This window comes from Colossoma macropomum, unplaced genomic scaffold (assembly GCF_904425465.1).
Source record: "Colossoma macropomum unplaced genomic scaffold, Colossoma_macropomum, whole genome shotgun sequence".
NCBI classification, from domain to species: domain Eukaryota; kingdom Metazoa; phylum Chordata; class Actinopteri; order Characiformes; family Serrasalmidae; genus Colossoma; species Colossoma macropomum.
The window spans coordinates 126440-145492 of NW_023495161.1; the positions used below are offsets into that span (position 1 = coordinate 126440).

The 19053-nt window shown below is 42.0% G+C and overlaps 1 pseudogene; it reads left to right on the forward strand.

Moving 5' to 3' along the window:
* The first annotated feature begins 1269 nt into the window (after positions 1-1269).
* On the forward strand, positions 1270-3830 carry LOC118801057 (annotated as a pseudogene).
* The last annotated feature ends 15223 nt before the right edge of the window (positions 3831-19053 follow it).

A 19053-nucleotide genomic window follows, 5' to 3' on the forward strand; every position in this document is an offset into this window, starting at 1 on the left:
CTGATCCACACAGGCAGGACCTCACAATGCTCATTCATTCTCAGACTGCCTGAGTGGACTGCAGTGTAAAGAACAGTGCTGGACATCATTCACATTGTGTCCTTATTCATCAAACTTGTGTAGAGAAGAGCTCAGATCTGACCGCCCTGAATGAAGGACAGACTACTCTGAATCTGATTTCAGGAAACTCAGGAAACTGAAGTAAGAAAACAGAGACAAGCTCTGATTTGAGCTCAACAGATAAATCTTCAGAGGTGGAAACATGCGCCTGTACACGAGTACCTCATTTACATATAATTAGCAGACACGCCTCAATTTACCTTCATAAACATATAATTTACATGAAGCACGCCGTAACTCATGCAGATGGTTCAGCAGGAAGCCTATAAAACAAAAGCATTCAGCAGCTGTGAGTCAATGACTGTGCTGGTAAGCTGAGTTTGAGGCTGAGCAGTGAGTGCACTCCCCCGGATCCGGCGCTCCCGCACCCCTCCTGCTCTAAATGTAGACCTCCGTCTATCTCTGATTGGACCGTTGCTAAACTGCAGAAGGTCCTTAGGGAACGGCACGTTCCTTTCGCCCGCACGGTGCCTAAGGCAGAGCTTTTCTCCCTGTACGTGCAGTCTCTCGGGAGTAAACAGCGCCTGCCTTCTGCTGCTAAGGCGCAGCCTGATCGCGTCACCTTCCCCACGGCCCCGGCGCGTGATGACGTCACCAACTCCCGGGACGCCGCCTCATCTGATGTGCCGCCCTCCGCTGGATGTCCCGGACCCGCTACCAGGCAGCCTTCCTCCGTTGCTGGCCCAGCCAGCACTGTCACCCCCATTGCATGCCTTGCTTCTGTTTTTTCTCAGCTCTCTCCCCCTATATTTTCCCAGCCTTTTTCTGCCCCACCTTTGGATATGTCTCTTCCTTCTTCTCAGCTTCCTCCTTTATCATCCCGACCCCTCCCTTTATCATCCCAACCCCTCCCTTTATAATCCCAACCCCTCCCCTTATCATCCCAACCCCTTCCTTTATCATCCCAACCCCCCTTTATCATCCCAACCCCTCCCCTTATCATCCCAACCCCTCCCCTTATCATCCCAACCCCCCCTTTATCATCCCAACCCCTCCCCCTATCATCCCAATCCCTCCCCCTGTCATCCCATCCCCTCCCCTTATCATCCCATCCCTTCCCTTTATCATCCCTCCCCTTCCCTTCATCATCCCTCCCTGTTCCCTCATCATCCCAGCCCCTTTTCTTCGTACCCGTTTCCTCCTTCTTTTATGACGTTCCCTCCTTGCCCTTCTGCCTCGTTTTCTCATCCCATCCCAGGTCTCCAGTCGCAGTCACTGCCAGCCCAGCCTCGGCCCCTCCTCGCCGACTCCTCGTTTTCCCTCTACACCGCTCCTCCTGCTGTCCCACCCAGCGAGGCCCGCCTCTTCAATCCACCTCTCGTCTCTTCTGCCCTGCGTGCACGGATCCTCCAAGGTGCGGACGTCAGTCTCCCTTCATTACTTCACCCATCCGCTGCCTCCGGTGCTCCCTGTACCACTGACGCCGGCGACGTTTCTCTCACCCTCAAGTGTGCCAATCCTCGCACCTCTAAGGTCCTCACCGCTCCTGAGTTCGCACTCGCTTTTTCCATCTACCTTGATATACTCTGTTCAGCCTGCCCATCGCGGCGTCAGGAGCTGGATGACTATCTTTCTATCATCTTGGACCTTGCCGTTTGATTTGGAAGGTCGGGTTTCTACGATTACCATTGTCTGTTCTCGGCCCGTGCATCTGCCCGTCTTCAGCAGTGGAACATGTCTACATATTGGGGCTACCTGGACCTTGAGCTCTACTGTCGCGTTTTTGCTGGTCGTACTGCTCTCTCCTGTGAGCTCTGCAGTTGCCCGTTTCATCCCGCTTCCTCCTGCACTGCCGTACCCTCACCTCCTACGGCAGCCCCCGCCCCTATCTTTACGACTTCCAGTTCCCGCGATAGCCGCGGGCGGCGTTTGCTTTTCCTCGGGGGACGGATGGTTTGTAATAATTTCAACTCCGCTGGTTTTTTTTCTTCTTCGTGCAAGTTCCTCCACGTCTGCTCTCATTGTGGCCAGGCTCACTCTAGATCGGGATGTCTCCTTCACCCTCCTAAGTTTGGGCCCAAATGACTACTTCGGCATTTTTCTACCCCCGTCAATGTCCCTGCTCTCGCTGCTGACCTCTCCCTCCATCCTGATCATTCTTTCGTCTCGTATTTGCTGGACGGCCTCATCTTTGGCTTTTCTCCTGGACTCGCTGTGCTTCCTGCCTCATCCCTTTCATGTCGCAACCTCCTCTCCAGTCTGTCCGAGCCTGATGTTGTGTCTTCCCTTTTAGCCAAGGAAGTTTCGGAGGGTTTCATGATCGGCCCTTTCGCTTCTGCTCCCTTCTCCACCTATCGTGTCAATCCTATTGGCGTCACCACTCGTAAATACTCCAGCAAGAAACGCCTCATCATTGATTTGTCTGCCCCTCATGGCTCTTCAGAACCATCCATCAACAGCCTCGTGCCTAGCTCTGATTTCTCTCTTCACTACGCTACCGTGGACAATGCTATATCGCTCATCAAGCAGGCCGGCCGTGGAGGTTGGCTCGCCAAGGCTGACATTGTCTCGGCTTTTAAGGTCCTCCCTCTGCACCCTGATTTTTGGCATCTGTTTGGAGTTTGCTGGGATGGCAGATTTTACTTTGCAGTTCGACTCGCCTTTGGATGCAAAAGCAGCCCCAAGATTTTCGACACTCTGGCCGAAGCCTTGTGTTGGATCTTGCTGAATGTTTGCAGACTACCCTACGTGCTTCACCTCCTCGATGACTTCCTCGTGGCGGTCCCCCCTTCCTTCCCGCCTGCGTATGGCCTCCGTACCCTCTCCTCTGCATTTCAGCGTCTTGGTATCCCCCTCTCTCCGGAGAAGACATTAGGTCCATCTACCTCTTTCGAATTCCTTGGCATTCAGCTGGACTCAGTCTTGTTCCAGGCTTCCCTTCCACCCGATAAGCTGGATCGCATTGCTACTGCCCTGTCAGAATTCGTGCTGCAGCCTCGATGCTCGAAGCTCCAGCTTCTCTCTCTTCTTGGGCATCTCAATTATGCAATTCGAATAATACCTCAAGGTCGCTCTTTTATCTCCCTCCTCCTCAGCATTGCCTCCTCGGTTCCCTCACTTCAACACCGCCTCTCCTTGGATGACGCATGTATCTCGGAACTCCGCTTCTGGCTCTTCCTCCTCCAGCACTGGAATGGCATCTCTTTCTTCTACGAAGACGCTATCCTAGTCCCTGAAGATCTGCAACTATTCACTGATGCTGCTCCCTCGATAGGCTTCGGCGGCTTTTATGGTGGCCGCTGGTTCGCATCTCAATGGCCTCCGGAGTTTGCTTCGCTTTCATTTGAATCCTTTGATTCATTTTATTTTTTGATTCATTTGATTCCTCTGCCTTGTGGGAACTCTACCCGGTCGTCATAGCCGCACTCCTTTTGGGATACGAATGGACATGATGAGTGATCCTTATCCACTCCGACAACTCTGCTGTTGTTCATATGATAAACAAAGGACGATCTAAATCCCTAACACTCATGCCATTCTTACGTCGCCTGACTTGGCACTCTATCAACCATCAATTTATTCTTCGAGCCATTCACATCCCAGGCCATTCAAATGCTATTGCTGATTCTCTCTCTCGTTTTCAATTTCAGAAATTCAAAGCCTTGGCACCTCAAGCAGAGCCTCATCCGACACCAATTCCTCCATTTTCAGACTCCATCCTCCAACTGACCAGCAGTTCTTTCAGCTCCTCCTCCAAGCTCAAGAAATAATCTTAAGCGCAGTTGCCCCTCGTACCCTGTCGACCTATTGGTCCGGATAGAAATCTTTCCAGCGCTTCCACGCACTCCACAGCATTCCGTTCCCTTCAGACAATCTGCCAATGACAGCTGCTTACCTCACATTTGCCAGTTCATATTTAGCCATTCGCTCTTCCACCTTAAAAGTCTATTTAGCCAGGATCAATTTCTTTACAAAGCTTATCAACGGAACCCAACACACAACAGCTAACCAGCCTCAGATTATACTTTTACTAAAAGGAATCCAAAGAAATGAACCTCGCCTTCCACCACACCAGCTGCCCTTAACCTCTGACATACTCCACCGCTGCATTCAGACACTCCGTGCTGGTCTCTTCCCCAAAGAACTATCCACTACATTAGAAGCCCTGTTTCTCCTCGCTTTTTTCGGATTCCGGAGATGCTCAGAATATACAGCTCAAACAGAAGCTTTCAACCCTGCTCTACATCCCTGCCTATCAGACTTAACCATGTTAAACTCAGATACCATGATCTACAACATCAAACACAGCAAAACAAATCAGTTTGGTAAAAGCATTCCTTTGTACTTATTTAAAATCAACTCTTATCTGAGCCCATATGAACCTCTGGCACAGCTACTCCAACTCAGGCTCTCTCAAAACGCCCAACAATCAGACCCACTTTTCATTACAGAAACCGGCTCCGTGGTCTCCCGTCGCTGGTTCCACAAACTCTTGCGCCTAGTTCTTTCATTATCCGGTTACCCTCTGGAACAATTTTCTGCTCATTCCTCGGAGCAGCTTCTTCTGCTACTCGGCAAGGGCTCCCCGACCATATGGTCCAACTACTTAGACGATGGTCCTCGCAAGCTTACCATGGCTACATACGCACACAAATCCAGGACCTCCGCCAAGCTCACGAACAGCTGGCCTCCATCTAATCCGGAATTTTTAGGGGGGCGGCCCTCTCGCAATCCACAGAAGCCGTACTGAACTCCAGCCCAAATTTTCCTCAGAGTTCCCCTCCTATCATCATCTAACTTACCAAGGCGTGGTCTGCATTCGCAAAATGGAGTTATGGCACAACTGAAGTTTGAGGAAAGACCACGCCTAAACTCCTCCTTCCCAATTTCAGCTTCCTATAAATACCACTCCTTTACTCCTCCCACTCGTGACGAAATTTCACACCCCTCCTCCTCCCCTTCTCCTTCACCTTGTCCACGCCTGCACTCAATCTTGATAGGGGGGTCGGCCCTCTCGCGATCCACAGAAGCCATACTGAACTCCAGCCCAAATTTTCCTCAGAGTTCCCCTCCTATCATCATCTAACTTACCAAGGTGTGGTCTGCATTCGCAAAATAGTGTTAAAATAACGACCACTGGAAACAATAAAATATGAAATAAACAAAAACGTGTCAGTTTGATAAGAGGAGATATCTACACATCTCTTTAGCTCATTTCACATCAGCTCTTTATTGTTCTTCTTTCAACTTATTGTATTTTTATTTTATTTGTCTCTTAGTTTAATTCTTGTTATCAGTCTGTGTGTCTGCTCTGTTCAGTATGTCACATGTCACACATCTGTGACTCACCAAGACAAACTCCCTGTACAAGTAACACACTTGGTGAAATAAAGGGACTCTGATTATAAAGTAATGATAAGCTATCAGTCTGGCTGAAATGATTAGACATATGGAATGTAAGGACTGGTGCTGGACATCATTCACAGGCAGTCTGTTGAAGCAGACAGTGCCCTTCTGGAGCTGCTGCCTCTGTTCATGTTCAGTGTGACTCTCACCCTCATCTCCAAACACCCATTTCAGGATGGAGCTCTGTAACAGTTCTGACTGTGAACAGATCCTCTGCTGTTTCACTGTTTACATGTGTGGATCTCCTTCAGCTCCACACTGATTCAGTGGATCATACAGTATCAGATAAACTTCAGATTCTCTGGTTAAACAAATGTAAACAGTAAGAAAATAAAAACTCCACTTTACCTGTGTTTAGTTCTTCCATTACTGTAAACAGAGAAGATTAAGAATGAACACGAGCACACATGAAGAGAAAATCAGCAGGTGTTGATCTGTTTTCAAGGGAGCAGCTGTTTGTAGAATTAGTTACTGTTCATATTCTCACACTGTGTGTGTGAAATGTATTAAAGAAAATATTTACATACAATATTTAGATTTCCAAAAAAAAAAATAATTTAAAAATATTTCTCCACATTATTAATGAGGAACATAAACATGCAGAAATCATTTCAGAGTCTTACTCCATTAACCTGGTTCAGTGAACAGACTGTATGAACTAGTGTGACTAACAGGCCTGAGAGGGTCACTTTAAAATGTAGTCCAGTACAGATACTGACCACCTGTTAATAATATAAACAGTATCCTAATAATCCAAAGGGCTACTATAATAAAGTAGTCTAATACTGTTCTGAGAGTAATTTGGCTACTGGCCTCTAAAGCTATTATTTTCACAGGGCATGATGAGAAAACTGCCCTACTTGGTTCATCACACATTTCACAAGAACCCCAACTAACCTGCCTACTAACCTACTAATTCTCCACAAACAGGAGCTGGTAGAGCTTCAGTAGAGTCTGTCCATCATTAAAAGAGCTCTGATCCACACAGGCAGGACCTCACAATGCTCATTCATTCTCAGACTGCCTGAGTGGACTGCAGTGTAAAGAACAGTGCTGGACATTATTCACAGGCAGTTTGTTGAAGTAGACAGTGCCCTTTTGGAGCTGCTGCCTCTGTTCATGTTCAGTGTGACTCTCACCCTCATCTCCAAACACCCATTTCAGGATGGAGCTCTGTAACAGTTCTGACTGTGAACAGATCCTCTGCTGTTTCAATGTTTACATGTGTGGATCTCCTTCAGCTCTACACTGATTCAGTGGATCATACAGTATCAGATAAACTTCAGATTCTCTGGTTAAACAAATGTAAACAGTAAGAAAACAAAAACTCCACTTTACCTGTGTTCAGTTCTTCATTTTCTGTAAACAGAGAAGATTAAAAATGAACACGAGCACACATGAAGAGAAAATCAGCAGGTGTTGATCTGTTTTCAAGGTAGCAGCTGTTTGTAGAATTAGTTACTGTTCATATTCTCACACTGTGTGTGTGAAATGTATTAAAGAAAATATTTACATACAATATTTAGATAAAAAAAACAATTTAAAAATATTTCTCCACATTATTAATGAGAAACATAAACATGCAGAAATCATTTCAGAGTCTTACTCCATAAACCTGGTTCAGTGAACAGACTGTATGAACTAGTGTGACTAACAGGGCTGAGAGGGTCACTTTAAAATGTAGTCCAGTACAGATACTGACCACCTGTTAATAATATAAACAGTAACCTAATAATCCAAAGGGCTACTATAATAAAGTAGTGTAATATTGTTCTAGAGCTTCAGTAGAGTCTGTCCATCATTAAAAGAGCTCTGATCCACACAGGCAGGACCTCACAATGCTCATTCATTCTCAGACTGCCTGAGTGGACTGCAGTGTAAAGAACAGTGCTGGACATCATTCACATTGTGTCCTTATTCATCAAACTTGTGTAGAGAAGAGCTCAGATCTGACCGCCCTGAATGAAGGACAGACTACTCTGAATCTGATTCAGGAAACTGGAGTAAGAAAACAGAGACAAGCTCTGATTTGAGCTCAACTGATGAATCTTCAGAGGTGGAAACAAGCACCTGTACACGAGTACCTCATTTACATATAATTAGCAGACACGCCTCAATTTACCTTCATAAACATATCATTTACATGAAGCACGACGTAACTCATGCAGATGTTTCAGCAGGAAGCCTATAAAACATCAGCATTCAGCAGCTGTGAGTCAATGACTGTGCTTGTAAGCAGTTTGAGGCTGAGCAGTGAGTGCACAGCTCCCCCTACTGACCAAACTTTATAGTGTTAAAATTACGACCACTGGAAACAATAAAATATGAAATAAACCAAACGTGTGAGTCTGAAGAGAGCAGAACGCTCCAGCTGTGTTCTGTAGTGTTTATGTTGTGGGCGGAGTCAGTACTATAAACTAAAACACAGTGTAATATGGGCTTAAAAGGAACCTGTAACAGCTGCAGTGTGAGTTTATACCAGTGTTCATGTAATAAAGTACATCCACGTTTCTACTGTTACACTGCCCTCCACAAGTATTGGCACCCCTGGTAAACAGGAGCAAAGCAAACTGTAAAACATTCTTTCTTGATGATCTTTTTCACTGTTCATGCAAAATATTAGCAAAGGTCTGATATTTATTTGAAGAACAATGACTGAAGGCAACACCTAAATCAGTGTCACAACTGTTGGCACCCCTTCATGTAATACGTTGTGCTGCCTCCCTTTGCAAAGATAACAGATCTGATCTGAGTCTCTCCTATAATGGATAATGAGACTGGAGAACACATTAGGCTTGGGCGATAATGTAAATGTAGACAAATGATCTCCAGAATTATCACGATAAACGATATTATCATGTAAAAAATTAATTTACGAAGAAAACCCAAGTGAGCGAGTCTTTCATCTGTTTCAGTCACGTGATCATTTTACTGCAGCCTATGTAAGTGAACTGCTGCGTCTCAGTGGAACAGCAAAGCAGAATCATAGCAGTGAATCTTAATTCTGGAAAAAACAAAGTTATGTTATAGAAGAAATAATAATAATAATAATAATTATTATTATTATTATTATTATTAGTAGTAGTAGTAGTAGTAGTAGTAGTAGTAGTATAATTATTATGATATTATTATTATTATTATTATTATTATTATTATTATTGTTATTATCCTCTTTAATTGCCTTTAACAACCTAGATTGTTTCATGCACAAATACTGTCATTTGTTTTTCTTTGTTTTCAACTTCAAGCTGTTACCGACAAGCATTGCACTCATGACTACAGCAGTTTAATTCAGTCGGCATCAGGCAGAAAGACTTTTGATTTTGAAGTTCAAATAAGGAGCCTCAACTATGACAAAAACATTCTATTGGATTGTTTTTAACAGCTTACTATCATCACAGACTGTCATCACTATCATCACACTGTTCCAGCTCCATTGTGACCATTTCAGTATGTACTTCAGCTTCTTTCTGCCTCAAATCATCTTCAGCTAAGCGTTCGCCACGAAATCAGGGGTCCAGAAATGTTGCAGTGCAGATTGATCTTCTGATCTGACTCGCAGTCATAGTTCAACTCCAGTTCTGTCAAAATCCCGCGTCTCATGTCCTTCATCAGCTGTGCGTCTGTTTCTGATTCACTCAATATGTCGCTTTTCAGAAGCAGAAGTTTTGGGAAAAGCGACAAAATGGTGACAAAATCCTCTCCTGACAGAACATCAGTGAAGTCTGCAACTGGCTTAAGAGCCTTGTTCATTGCTTCCAGCACATCAAGGTCCTGACCGGTCAGTGGCTGGGCACGTCGGTCAGCAGCCAGAACACATCAAATTGCTTGGGCCTGCTCAATTATTCTCTCAATCATTCTCTTAGAGCCCCAGTGCGCAGCACAATGCTGCTTTAGCACAAAAATGGTAAATAAATATAAATTATTTATTAGATAAATAAGTAAATAATTGTTTAGCTGTTTACTTGTTTATCGCTTTTTCTATAAATATAATTTTTTATTTAATAAATAGTTATTTATTAAAGAGCACACATTCATGCATTCTAATATTTTTTGCTTTAAATAATAATTAAAATTGCATTTAAATAAACAACATTTAAGATGTTTGTTTGTTTGTTCATTTGTTCGTTCATTCAATAAATATTCCTTCTCACGAGACTGTATTGAAATAAGGGAAAGTTCAGGGAGTTGCAGTTCTGAGTTGAGCTTTTATCAAGGCCCCCTTCTTCTGCCAGCTGTGGGGAAAAGTACCAATGTTTGATCAGCACAGACGCAGAGCTCTTTCCATGCACTGTCCTCACCTCTTAACTGCATTCGTCACACCCTTATGTTGGTTATGCTCAAATTTTTAACCACTGCCATCCAAGTTCATCTCTCATGGCTGGCTTTATATTTGCAGTGTTGTCTGTTTTAATGCAGGTTAATGTTTCTTCACTCAGCTTCCAGTCCTGGAGTACTGAGCCAAGACCTCCAGCTACACTGGTTGCAGTTTCCACTGTTTCCAAACATTTGGTTTCAAGCTTCCACTGCGCTGAAATAAAGTGTACTGTCAGTGACTGGCAGCTCGTACTGTGGATTCAGGATCTGTAACGTTTCTCTGAATGATGACTTTTCGACTGTGTTGAATAACAGCAGAACCTTCACTGTGTAACGGGTTACACTGGTAGTGCAATCTCACCACTTTGCGCTGTTGCGTTTGTACTTTGTACATTCTGCGAAAGCACTTGTGATTGATTTGACGAACTGCCTTCTCCTTATGCCGGACCCAGTTTAGCATGCTGAGTTGGATGATGTCTCCTGAGATGTGCCTGATTGGTAGCACTGCTGCCTTTGGTGATGATCAGTTTTCTGCATAGACGCCACGTAACACTGTTAACATCTATCGGTTCTCTGTGTTCGTCTGGTTGGAAACCAAAACACTGCCAAACTGGTGAGGTAACACCCTTCTTCTGTACAAGCTCATCCATATTTCACCATCTAGGGAGGTCACATGTAGCGCAGTGTTTCATTCGCATATACCCAGCATTCTTTGCCAGACTGAAACACTACATTATAATCTTTTCAAGTGGTGTTTTAAAAATGTATATTTGTAGTTAATTAGTTATGTTTGCGTGGTCTGTACTTAAATGCCGTCTTTTCTGTTACAGCTTAGGTCTAATATTTTAACATACCACAGATTACAATGCTTGAACAAAGTCAAAGACAAAAAAAGAAAAAAAAAATCAAGTAGCAAGGGTACATGATAAAAAATAAAACAATAAATTACTTAATCTCGTCACTGGTTGAAATTATCGTGATATTCGATAATATTGTTTATCGCCCCAAGGCTCGAACACACAGCAAGAGATCTGAGATCAACCTCCACACAGAGGGTTCTTCAGATTCTCCAGATCCTTCAGATTCTGAGGTTCAGGCTTGTGGACTCTTCTCATCAGCTCATCCCACAGTAGGCGTGAGCGATATGGCAAACATAATATATCACGATTCTCCAAGATATTTTCATGACATGACATTTAGATTTCCCTAAGATTTAATAAGTTGGAAAAGACAAAATAGATCCTGATGAAATCTATTTAGTGTTCCTGTAGTACAGGCAATACATGATATGTTCAGAAAAGCATATCGTGATATAATTTATGCCCACCCCATCCCACAGGTTTTTACCATTCTAGCCGTTTATAGATCAGTTATAGTATCTTAAAGTCTACTGTAACAGACTGGTAACCAGTGTAAGGATTTAAGAATGAGGCTGATGCATCTTTTACTCCTAGTGAGAAATCTGGCAGCTGTATTTTGAACTGTCTGATTCTGGACAGTGAAAATGGGCATTTGAACTGATTTGTTTGAGCTGATCAGTGCAGCTCAGATACCTTTCGTCGTACATCACTGCTGTGTTCTCTGGTCTTTCTCACAGTGATGACTGAGGGAATCTGGTCAGTGTGTCACCTCATATTTATACCCTACACTGTAAAAAATCTAACTTAAGAATTAGTTGTTTATACTTGGAATAGTAAGTTGGGGACTTTACAATGTTAAAAAAGGGACAATATCAGTAAGATGGTGTTTTACCTCTCCTGAAACAGACAGACTGTGACACTGCAGGATGCTTTCCACTTCGGAAAAGGGAGAATGGAGCTGAACCTTTTTTTGCTGAATCCAGCAAATGGTGATACTGGGCTACTGTCCATTTTGGAAAAGTGAAAGTCGTGAGAAGAGCCTCATCACTCAGTTTAGATGAAGGGTTGAGTTCTTCCACACAGGCTATAAACCCGAATGTGTTGATCTGTTTAAGCTGCTTTTGGAGATTCTTGATCAGAGAATTTCCAGTGAAGAGAGCTGCCACTCAGGAATGTGTTCTGGGTTCCTCAGATGCTTGAAAATTAATGGGTTCATATGGAGGATTTGAGCAAAATTGTAGTTTTTAAATGCCAAAACTCCTTAAACTGTACAGGGTAGAAGGGGAGGCTATGGAGGCACTTCTTGAGGAGCTTGATGCACAGGTGTGTGTTGTTTAACCCAACTGTTCTGCTTGATATATGACCAAATTGTTTTATGGGCTTTGACATGTTTGAAATGTTTGACATGTTTGAAATGTTAATATTGTTAAAAAGGTACTGTACAATATTCGGTTTTCACTTTCCTGATTTTTACTTTTTACAGACCTCAAACATTGTGATGCACAGAAAGACTGCAGAACTTAAAGGTCTTCTTTTTTTAGGAGAGGTTCATGAAAATACTGTCCTGAAGACCTGCTTGCTAAATACACACATACATATATTTATTTATGTATTATATCTGTATCTATCCATATTTAAATAAACATATATATTTATGTGTTGTAAAGGTGGTGTTTGAGGTTTTCTATGTCCATCTAGTCCTTCATGCCTTTTAAAATACTTTTCTGTCTTCTACTTTTAGCGTTCAGCTTAATTAAAAACTAATGTAGCCGCATCACAGGTTTTAGATTTGGATCACAGGAGTCCATTACAGAATATCTTGGGCTAATGAGTTATTACTTTGCTGTGGCTATTAAAGTGCAGTTGAAGAACAAGGAACTGACCTCTGTTACCAATATCATCTCAAAACATCCCTTTTTATTCCCCTCTGGGGTGATGAGGTCACCTCCCCACCCCTTTTACACAATTCCACACCATTTTAGTCCCCATCATGTTCAAACCTTACACCTTTTTTGGTAACCCTTAAAACCAAATGCCATTCTCCTTGATGTTGGGTATGAAAATCAATATTCTGTATTATCCAGTGCTCACCTTTTAAATGATCATTTCACAGCTGTAATGATGTCGGTCCTTGTGATGCATGCCCTGATAGTGAAGGGTCAGATGTGTCAGTGCTCAAAACTGCACTCCAGACTTCCACATAATCATTGAATATGGACCTGATTTCTCAACAGACATTGTTTATAGCTGTGAGAATGTAAGGTGGGGACCAACTGATAAACTGTCACCAATGTTGATTTTAAGGAGCAGAAAAATGTAGATAAAAGGACAGTCAGCCAATATTAATATTTGTGATTAAAACTTTTTGTTGTTTCTCATTTAAAATTTCCTAAATGCAAACAGACAAAAAAATAAAAGATAAAAATATTATAAATGCTGAAAATCAGTTACAAATAATCTAAAATAAATCTCTGACGGTATTAGTGCAATTAGATCATGTTGGAATTGAATATGTTAAATATTTATTTTATATTGTTGTCACGCATTTGCCGGAAGCTCAGCAAGATATGGACTCCAACACCCACAATCCTCAAGGGGATCACATGACTGCTGAACACACATTGTGCTCCTATCAGCGCTCTCGCTCTCCAGAGTATTAACTCTGTGCACCTGTTTTTTAGATCATATGATCAAGTCAGCTTAGTATATAAGCCCGGGCTTTAGAAAGGATTAGTGCGAGGTATTGATTCTTTACGAACCTACTGAGCGTTTATTCTGATCTATTGTCTATTGTGTATTTGACCTTTGCTTCTCATTCTCGACTCTGTCTTTTGCCTTTCCCCATTTGGATACTGTTGCTGGTTTTTGCGATACTCTGTGTTTTGATCGTTTTGGACTGTTTTTGACTTCCCCTTTTGTCTAGCCCCTTTGGTTTTGTTCACACGGTGATCTGATCATCGTTGTGTTTGGTGGATGCTTTTTGGTTCTGACCCACGCTTGGTTTTTTGACTACGATTTTGGTTAACTCTATTAAACTGCCTTTCGACCTTTTACACCGCGAGCGTCTGGATTCTGTTGAACTGTCACAATTGTAAATAAATATATCATAGAAAGTAGGCTATTTTTATAGAGAAATCAAACTATAGCCCATTGTTTCCATGTCAATGCAGGCCCTATTTTAGGCCTTGGCTCCCTCTACCATTGAAAGCAGATGATACCAGTAATATTGCAGAACTTGAGTCCTGGCCAGCCAATATGTTGGTCAGGCCCTAATGTAAAGGCACAGCATGAGCTGGCTAGTCCTGCCTGTAGATGCAGAATCAGATGACATTGACACATATATTTGAAAATCTGCTAATTCCAGACTGAGCTGATTACTTGTTTCTGTGTTCCTGTGTGGAGTCAGGGTTACTTTTAGTGCACTGCTTGTTGCTACCTGTGTGGAGTCAGACTTACTTTTAGTGCACTGCTTGTTGCTACCTCGGGTGATGCTAAATAAGTTTGGTGCACATAAATTCTAAATTGGTTTGAGTTTAAGTGAGCCAAAAGTGAGTCATTTCAACTTTTCCTTTTTCTTTTTTGAGTTTACATAACTTTGTGCAATAAAGTTCTGCTTACTTAAAAACTGATTGCAGAATGTTGACTTTTTTTTTTGATGATGTCTCCTCAGATTTTTTACAGTGTACTAAAACAGGAAACCATGACTGACAATTAAAGTGTTCCTAATAACTCAGGTGATCTTAAAAACATTAAATATGAATGGAAATACATTTCAGTTAGATTTCACACTTAAGAATTTCTAAGGGTGCTAACAACTGTGGTACACATAGGTCTGAGAAAATTTTTATTTCATGAAAACATATTTTTTTTCTCTCAATCATTTTGCCTTAAATAAAGGTTAGAGTTTGGTAAGTGTTTTAAATGAAAGATTAAAAGAATGAGAAATAAGGAATGTCCATTACAGTCCGGTTTATTCATGTTAACAGGGGTGCCAATATTTGTGGAGGACTGTATTTTCTATTTTTATTTTTGTAATTGGTATTATAGATGATATTGATAGTAGTTTTGGTTAGTAATCCTTAAATTAAGCAGGTTCAGGTTAAATATTACTCTCAAATTTACAGACTCCTACCAGACGAGAGTTTGATCATACAGATACACTAAAGATCAATATCAGAACAGTCAGTGAAATCTGCCTGCGCTCATTTTATGATCAGATTTGACTGAGTGCAGCTTTGATGAATAAAGGCTATTGTGTCCTTGTTTCCTAATAAGGCTGTGTCTTGTTGTTGAAGCAGACGGAACCGTTTTAGAGCTGCTGCTCTGTTCATGTTCAGTGTGACTCTCACCTCCAAACACCCATTTCAGGATGGAGCTCTGTAACAGTTCTGACTGTGAACAGATCCTCTGCTGTTTCACTGTTTACATGTGTGGATCTCCTTCAGTTCTACACTGATTCAGTGGATCATACAGTATCAGATTCTCTGATTAAATAAAAGTAAACATTAAGAAATTAAATAACTCCACTTTACCTCTTTCCTGTCTTCCCCCTTCTTCTTTCCTTTTTCTTTCTGTAAACAGAGAAGTATAAGAATGAACACATGCACATGTGAACAGACAGTCAGCAGCTGTGTGGTGTGTTGTACAGGCAGCAGATGTTTCTAGGATTAGCTTACTGCTTATATTCTGACACTGTGTGTGTGAAATGTATTGAAGAAGAAATTGTATGTTGATTATGAAAGAAAAAAGATCAATTTCCCCCAAATTATTAATTTCAGAGTCTTACTCCATAAACCTGGTTCAGTGAACAGACTGTATGAACTAGTGTGACTAACAGGGCTGAGAGGGTCACTTTAAAATGTAGTCCAGTACAGATACTGACCACCTGTTAATAATATAAAGAGTAACCTAATAATCAAAAGGGCTACTATAATAAACTAATGTAATATTCTTGTGAGAGTAAGTGTGTGACTGACATCCAAAGCTATTAATTTTTACAGGGCATGATGAGAAAATTACCATACTTTAACACATTTCAGATGAATCCTAACTAACCTGAACTGTCGGGTCTCTGAGTTCAGTTAAGAACGGCTCATAGTAGCCTGGACTACAGGACTTGGACTATAAAATAAACAAAACAAACATTATTTACTTTGTAAACCTTAAAGTCATAAACAACATGTTTCCAGACATTTATTGTACCCTGATGTCCACAGTGACAGATGAAATCTGTGATGTTCCTAATGCCACAGTCACAGTTTCACTCTCTGACACGTTCAGACTGAAGATTCTCCACAGACAAGAGTTGAGAGCTCTTCAGTAAGGTCTGTGTATCATTATTATCCAAAAGCTCCATTTTCAGTGATCCTAAAACACTGTTTTTGTGTGGTCAGGATGTCAAAACACAGAGAGAGAACACTTTCAAAAGATATCCATATCCATATGGACGAGAAGGTCCGTGTGCATTACAGCACCAGCACTGAATATTGCACAGTAAAATTTAGCCGTGCAGTACAGATGAAAACACAGCTCACTGCTTCAATCAGCACTGTTTACTGACATAAACTAAAACTGCTCACTGCTTCAGTCAGCACTGTTTACTGAGATAAACTAAAACTGCTCACTGCTTCAGTCAGCACTGTTTACTGAGCTAAACTAAAACACAGCTCACTGCTTCAGTCAGCACTGTTTACTGACACAAACTAAAACTGCTCACTGCTTCAGTCAGCACTGTTTACTGAGCTAAACTAAAACAGCTCACTGCTTCAGTCAGCACTGTTTACTGAGCTAAACTAAAACACAGATCACTGCTTCAGTCAGCGCTGTTTACTGAGATAAACTAAAACACAGCTCACTGCTTCAGTCAGCACTGTTTACTGAGCTAAACTAAAACACAGCTCACTGCTTCAGTCAGCGCTGTTTACTGAGATAAACTAAAACACAGCTCACTGCTTCAGTCAGCGCTGTTTACTGAGATAAACTAAAACACAGCTCACTGCTTCAGTCAGCGCTTTTTACTGAGCTAAACTAAAACACAGATCACTGCTTCAGTCAGCACTGTTTACTGAGATAAACTAAAACTGCTCACTGCTTCAGTCAGCACTGTTTACTGAGCTGAAATAAAACACAGCTCACTGCTTCAGTCAGCACTGTTTACTGAGATAAACTAAAACACAGCTCACTGCTTCAGTCAGCGCTGCTTACTGAGCTAAACTAAAACACAGCTCACTGCTTCAGTCAGCGCTGTTTACTGAGATAAACTAAAACTGCTCACTGCTTCAGTCAGCGCTGTTTACTGAGATAAACTAAAACACAGCTCACTGCTTCAGTCAGCGCTGTTTACTGAGACAAACTAAAACACAGCTCACTGCTTCAGTCAGCACTGTTTACTGAGCTGAAATAAAACACAGCTCACTGCTTCAGTCAGCACCGTTTACTGAGATAAACTAAAACTGCTCACTGCTTCAGTCAGCACCGTTTACTGAGATAAACTAAAACACAGCTCACTGCTTCAGTCAGCACCGTTTACTGAGATAAACTAAAACACAGCTCACTGCTTCAGTCAGCGCCGTTTACTGAGATAAACTAAAACACAGCTCACTGCTTCAGTCAGCACTGTTTACTGAGCTAAACTAAAACACAGCTCACTGCTTCAGTCAGCGCTGTTTACTGAGATAAACTAAAACACAGCTCACTGCTTCAGTCAGCACTGTTTACTGAGCTGAACTAAAACACAGCTCACTGCTTCACTCAGCACCGTTTACTGAGATAAACTAAAACACAGCTCACTGCTTCAGTCAGCACCATTTACTGAGATAAACTAAAACACTGCTCACTGCTTCAGTCAGCGCTGTTTACTGAGATAAACTAAAACACAGCTCACTGCTTCAGTCAGCGCTGTTTACTGAGATAAACTAAAACATAGCTCACTGCTTCAGTCAGCACCGTTTACTGAGCTGAACTAAAACACAGCTCACTGCTTCAGTCAGCGCTGTTTACTGAGATAAACTAAAACACTTCTCACTGCTTCAGTCAACGCTGTTTACTGAGATAAAATAAAACACTGCTCACTGCTTCAGTCAACGCTGTTCACTGAGATAAACTAAAACACTGCTCACTGCTTCAGTCAGCACTGTTTACTGAGATAAACTAAAACACAGCTCACTGCTTCAGTCAGCACTGTTTACTGAGATAAACTAAAACTGCTCACTGCTTCAGTCAGCGCTGTTTACTGAGATAAACTAAAACACTGCTCACTGCTTCAGTCAGCACTGTTTACTGAGATAAACTAAAACACTGCTCACTGCTTCAGTCAGCACTGTTTACTGAGCTAAACTAAAACACAGCTCACTGCTTCAGTCAGCACTGTTTACTGAGATAAACTAAAACACAGCTCACTGCTTCAGTCAGCACCGTTTACTGAGATAAACTAAAACACAGCTCACTGCTTCAGTCAGCACGTTTACTGAGATAAACTAAAACACAGCTCACTGCTTCAGTCAGCGCCGTTTACTGAGATAAACTAAAACACAGCTCACTGCTTCAGTCAGCACTGTTTACTGAGCTAAACTAAAACACAGCTCACTGCTTCAGTCAGCGCTGTTTACTGAGATAAACTAAAACACAGCTCACTGCTTCAGTCAGCACTGTTTACTGAGCTGAACTAAAACACAGCTCACTGCTTCACTCAGCACCGTTTACTGAGATAAACTAAAACACAGCTCACTGCTTCAGTCAGCACCATTTACTGAGATAAACTAAAACACTGCTCACTGCTTCAGTCAGCGCTGTTTACTGAGATAAACTAAAACACAGCTCACTGCTTCAGTCAGCGCCGTTTACTGAGATAAACTAAAACACTAGCTCACTGCTTCAGTCAGCACTGTTTACTGAGCTGAACTAAAACACAGCTCACTGCTTCAGTCAGCGCTGTTTACTGAGATAAACTAAAACACTTCTCACTGCTTCAGTCTGCACTGTTTACTGAGATAAAATAAAACACTGCTCACTGCTTCAGTCAACGCTGTTTACTGAGATAAAATAAAACACTGCTCACTGCTTCAGTCAACACTGTTTCAATGAGATAAACTAAAACACAGCTCACTGCTTCAGTCAGCACTGTTTACTGAGATAAACTAAAACACTGCTCACTGCTTCAGTCAGCGCTGTTTACTGAGATAAATTAAACACAGCTCACTGCTTCAGTCAGCACTGTTTACTGAGATAAACTAAAACAAAGCTCACTGCTTCAGTCAACGCTGTTTACTGATAAACTAAAACACAGCTCACTGCTTCAGTCAGCGCTGTTTACTGAGATAAACTAAAACACAGCTCACTGCTTCAGTCAGCACTGTTTACTGAGCTAAACTAAAACACAGCTCACTGCTTCAGTCAGCACTGTTTACTGAGA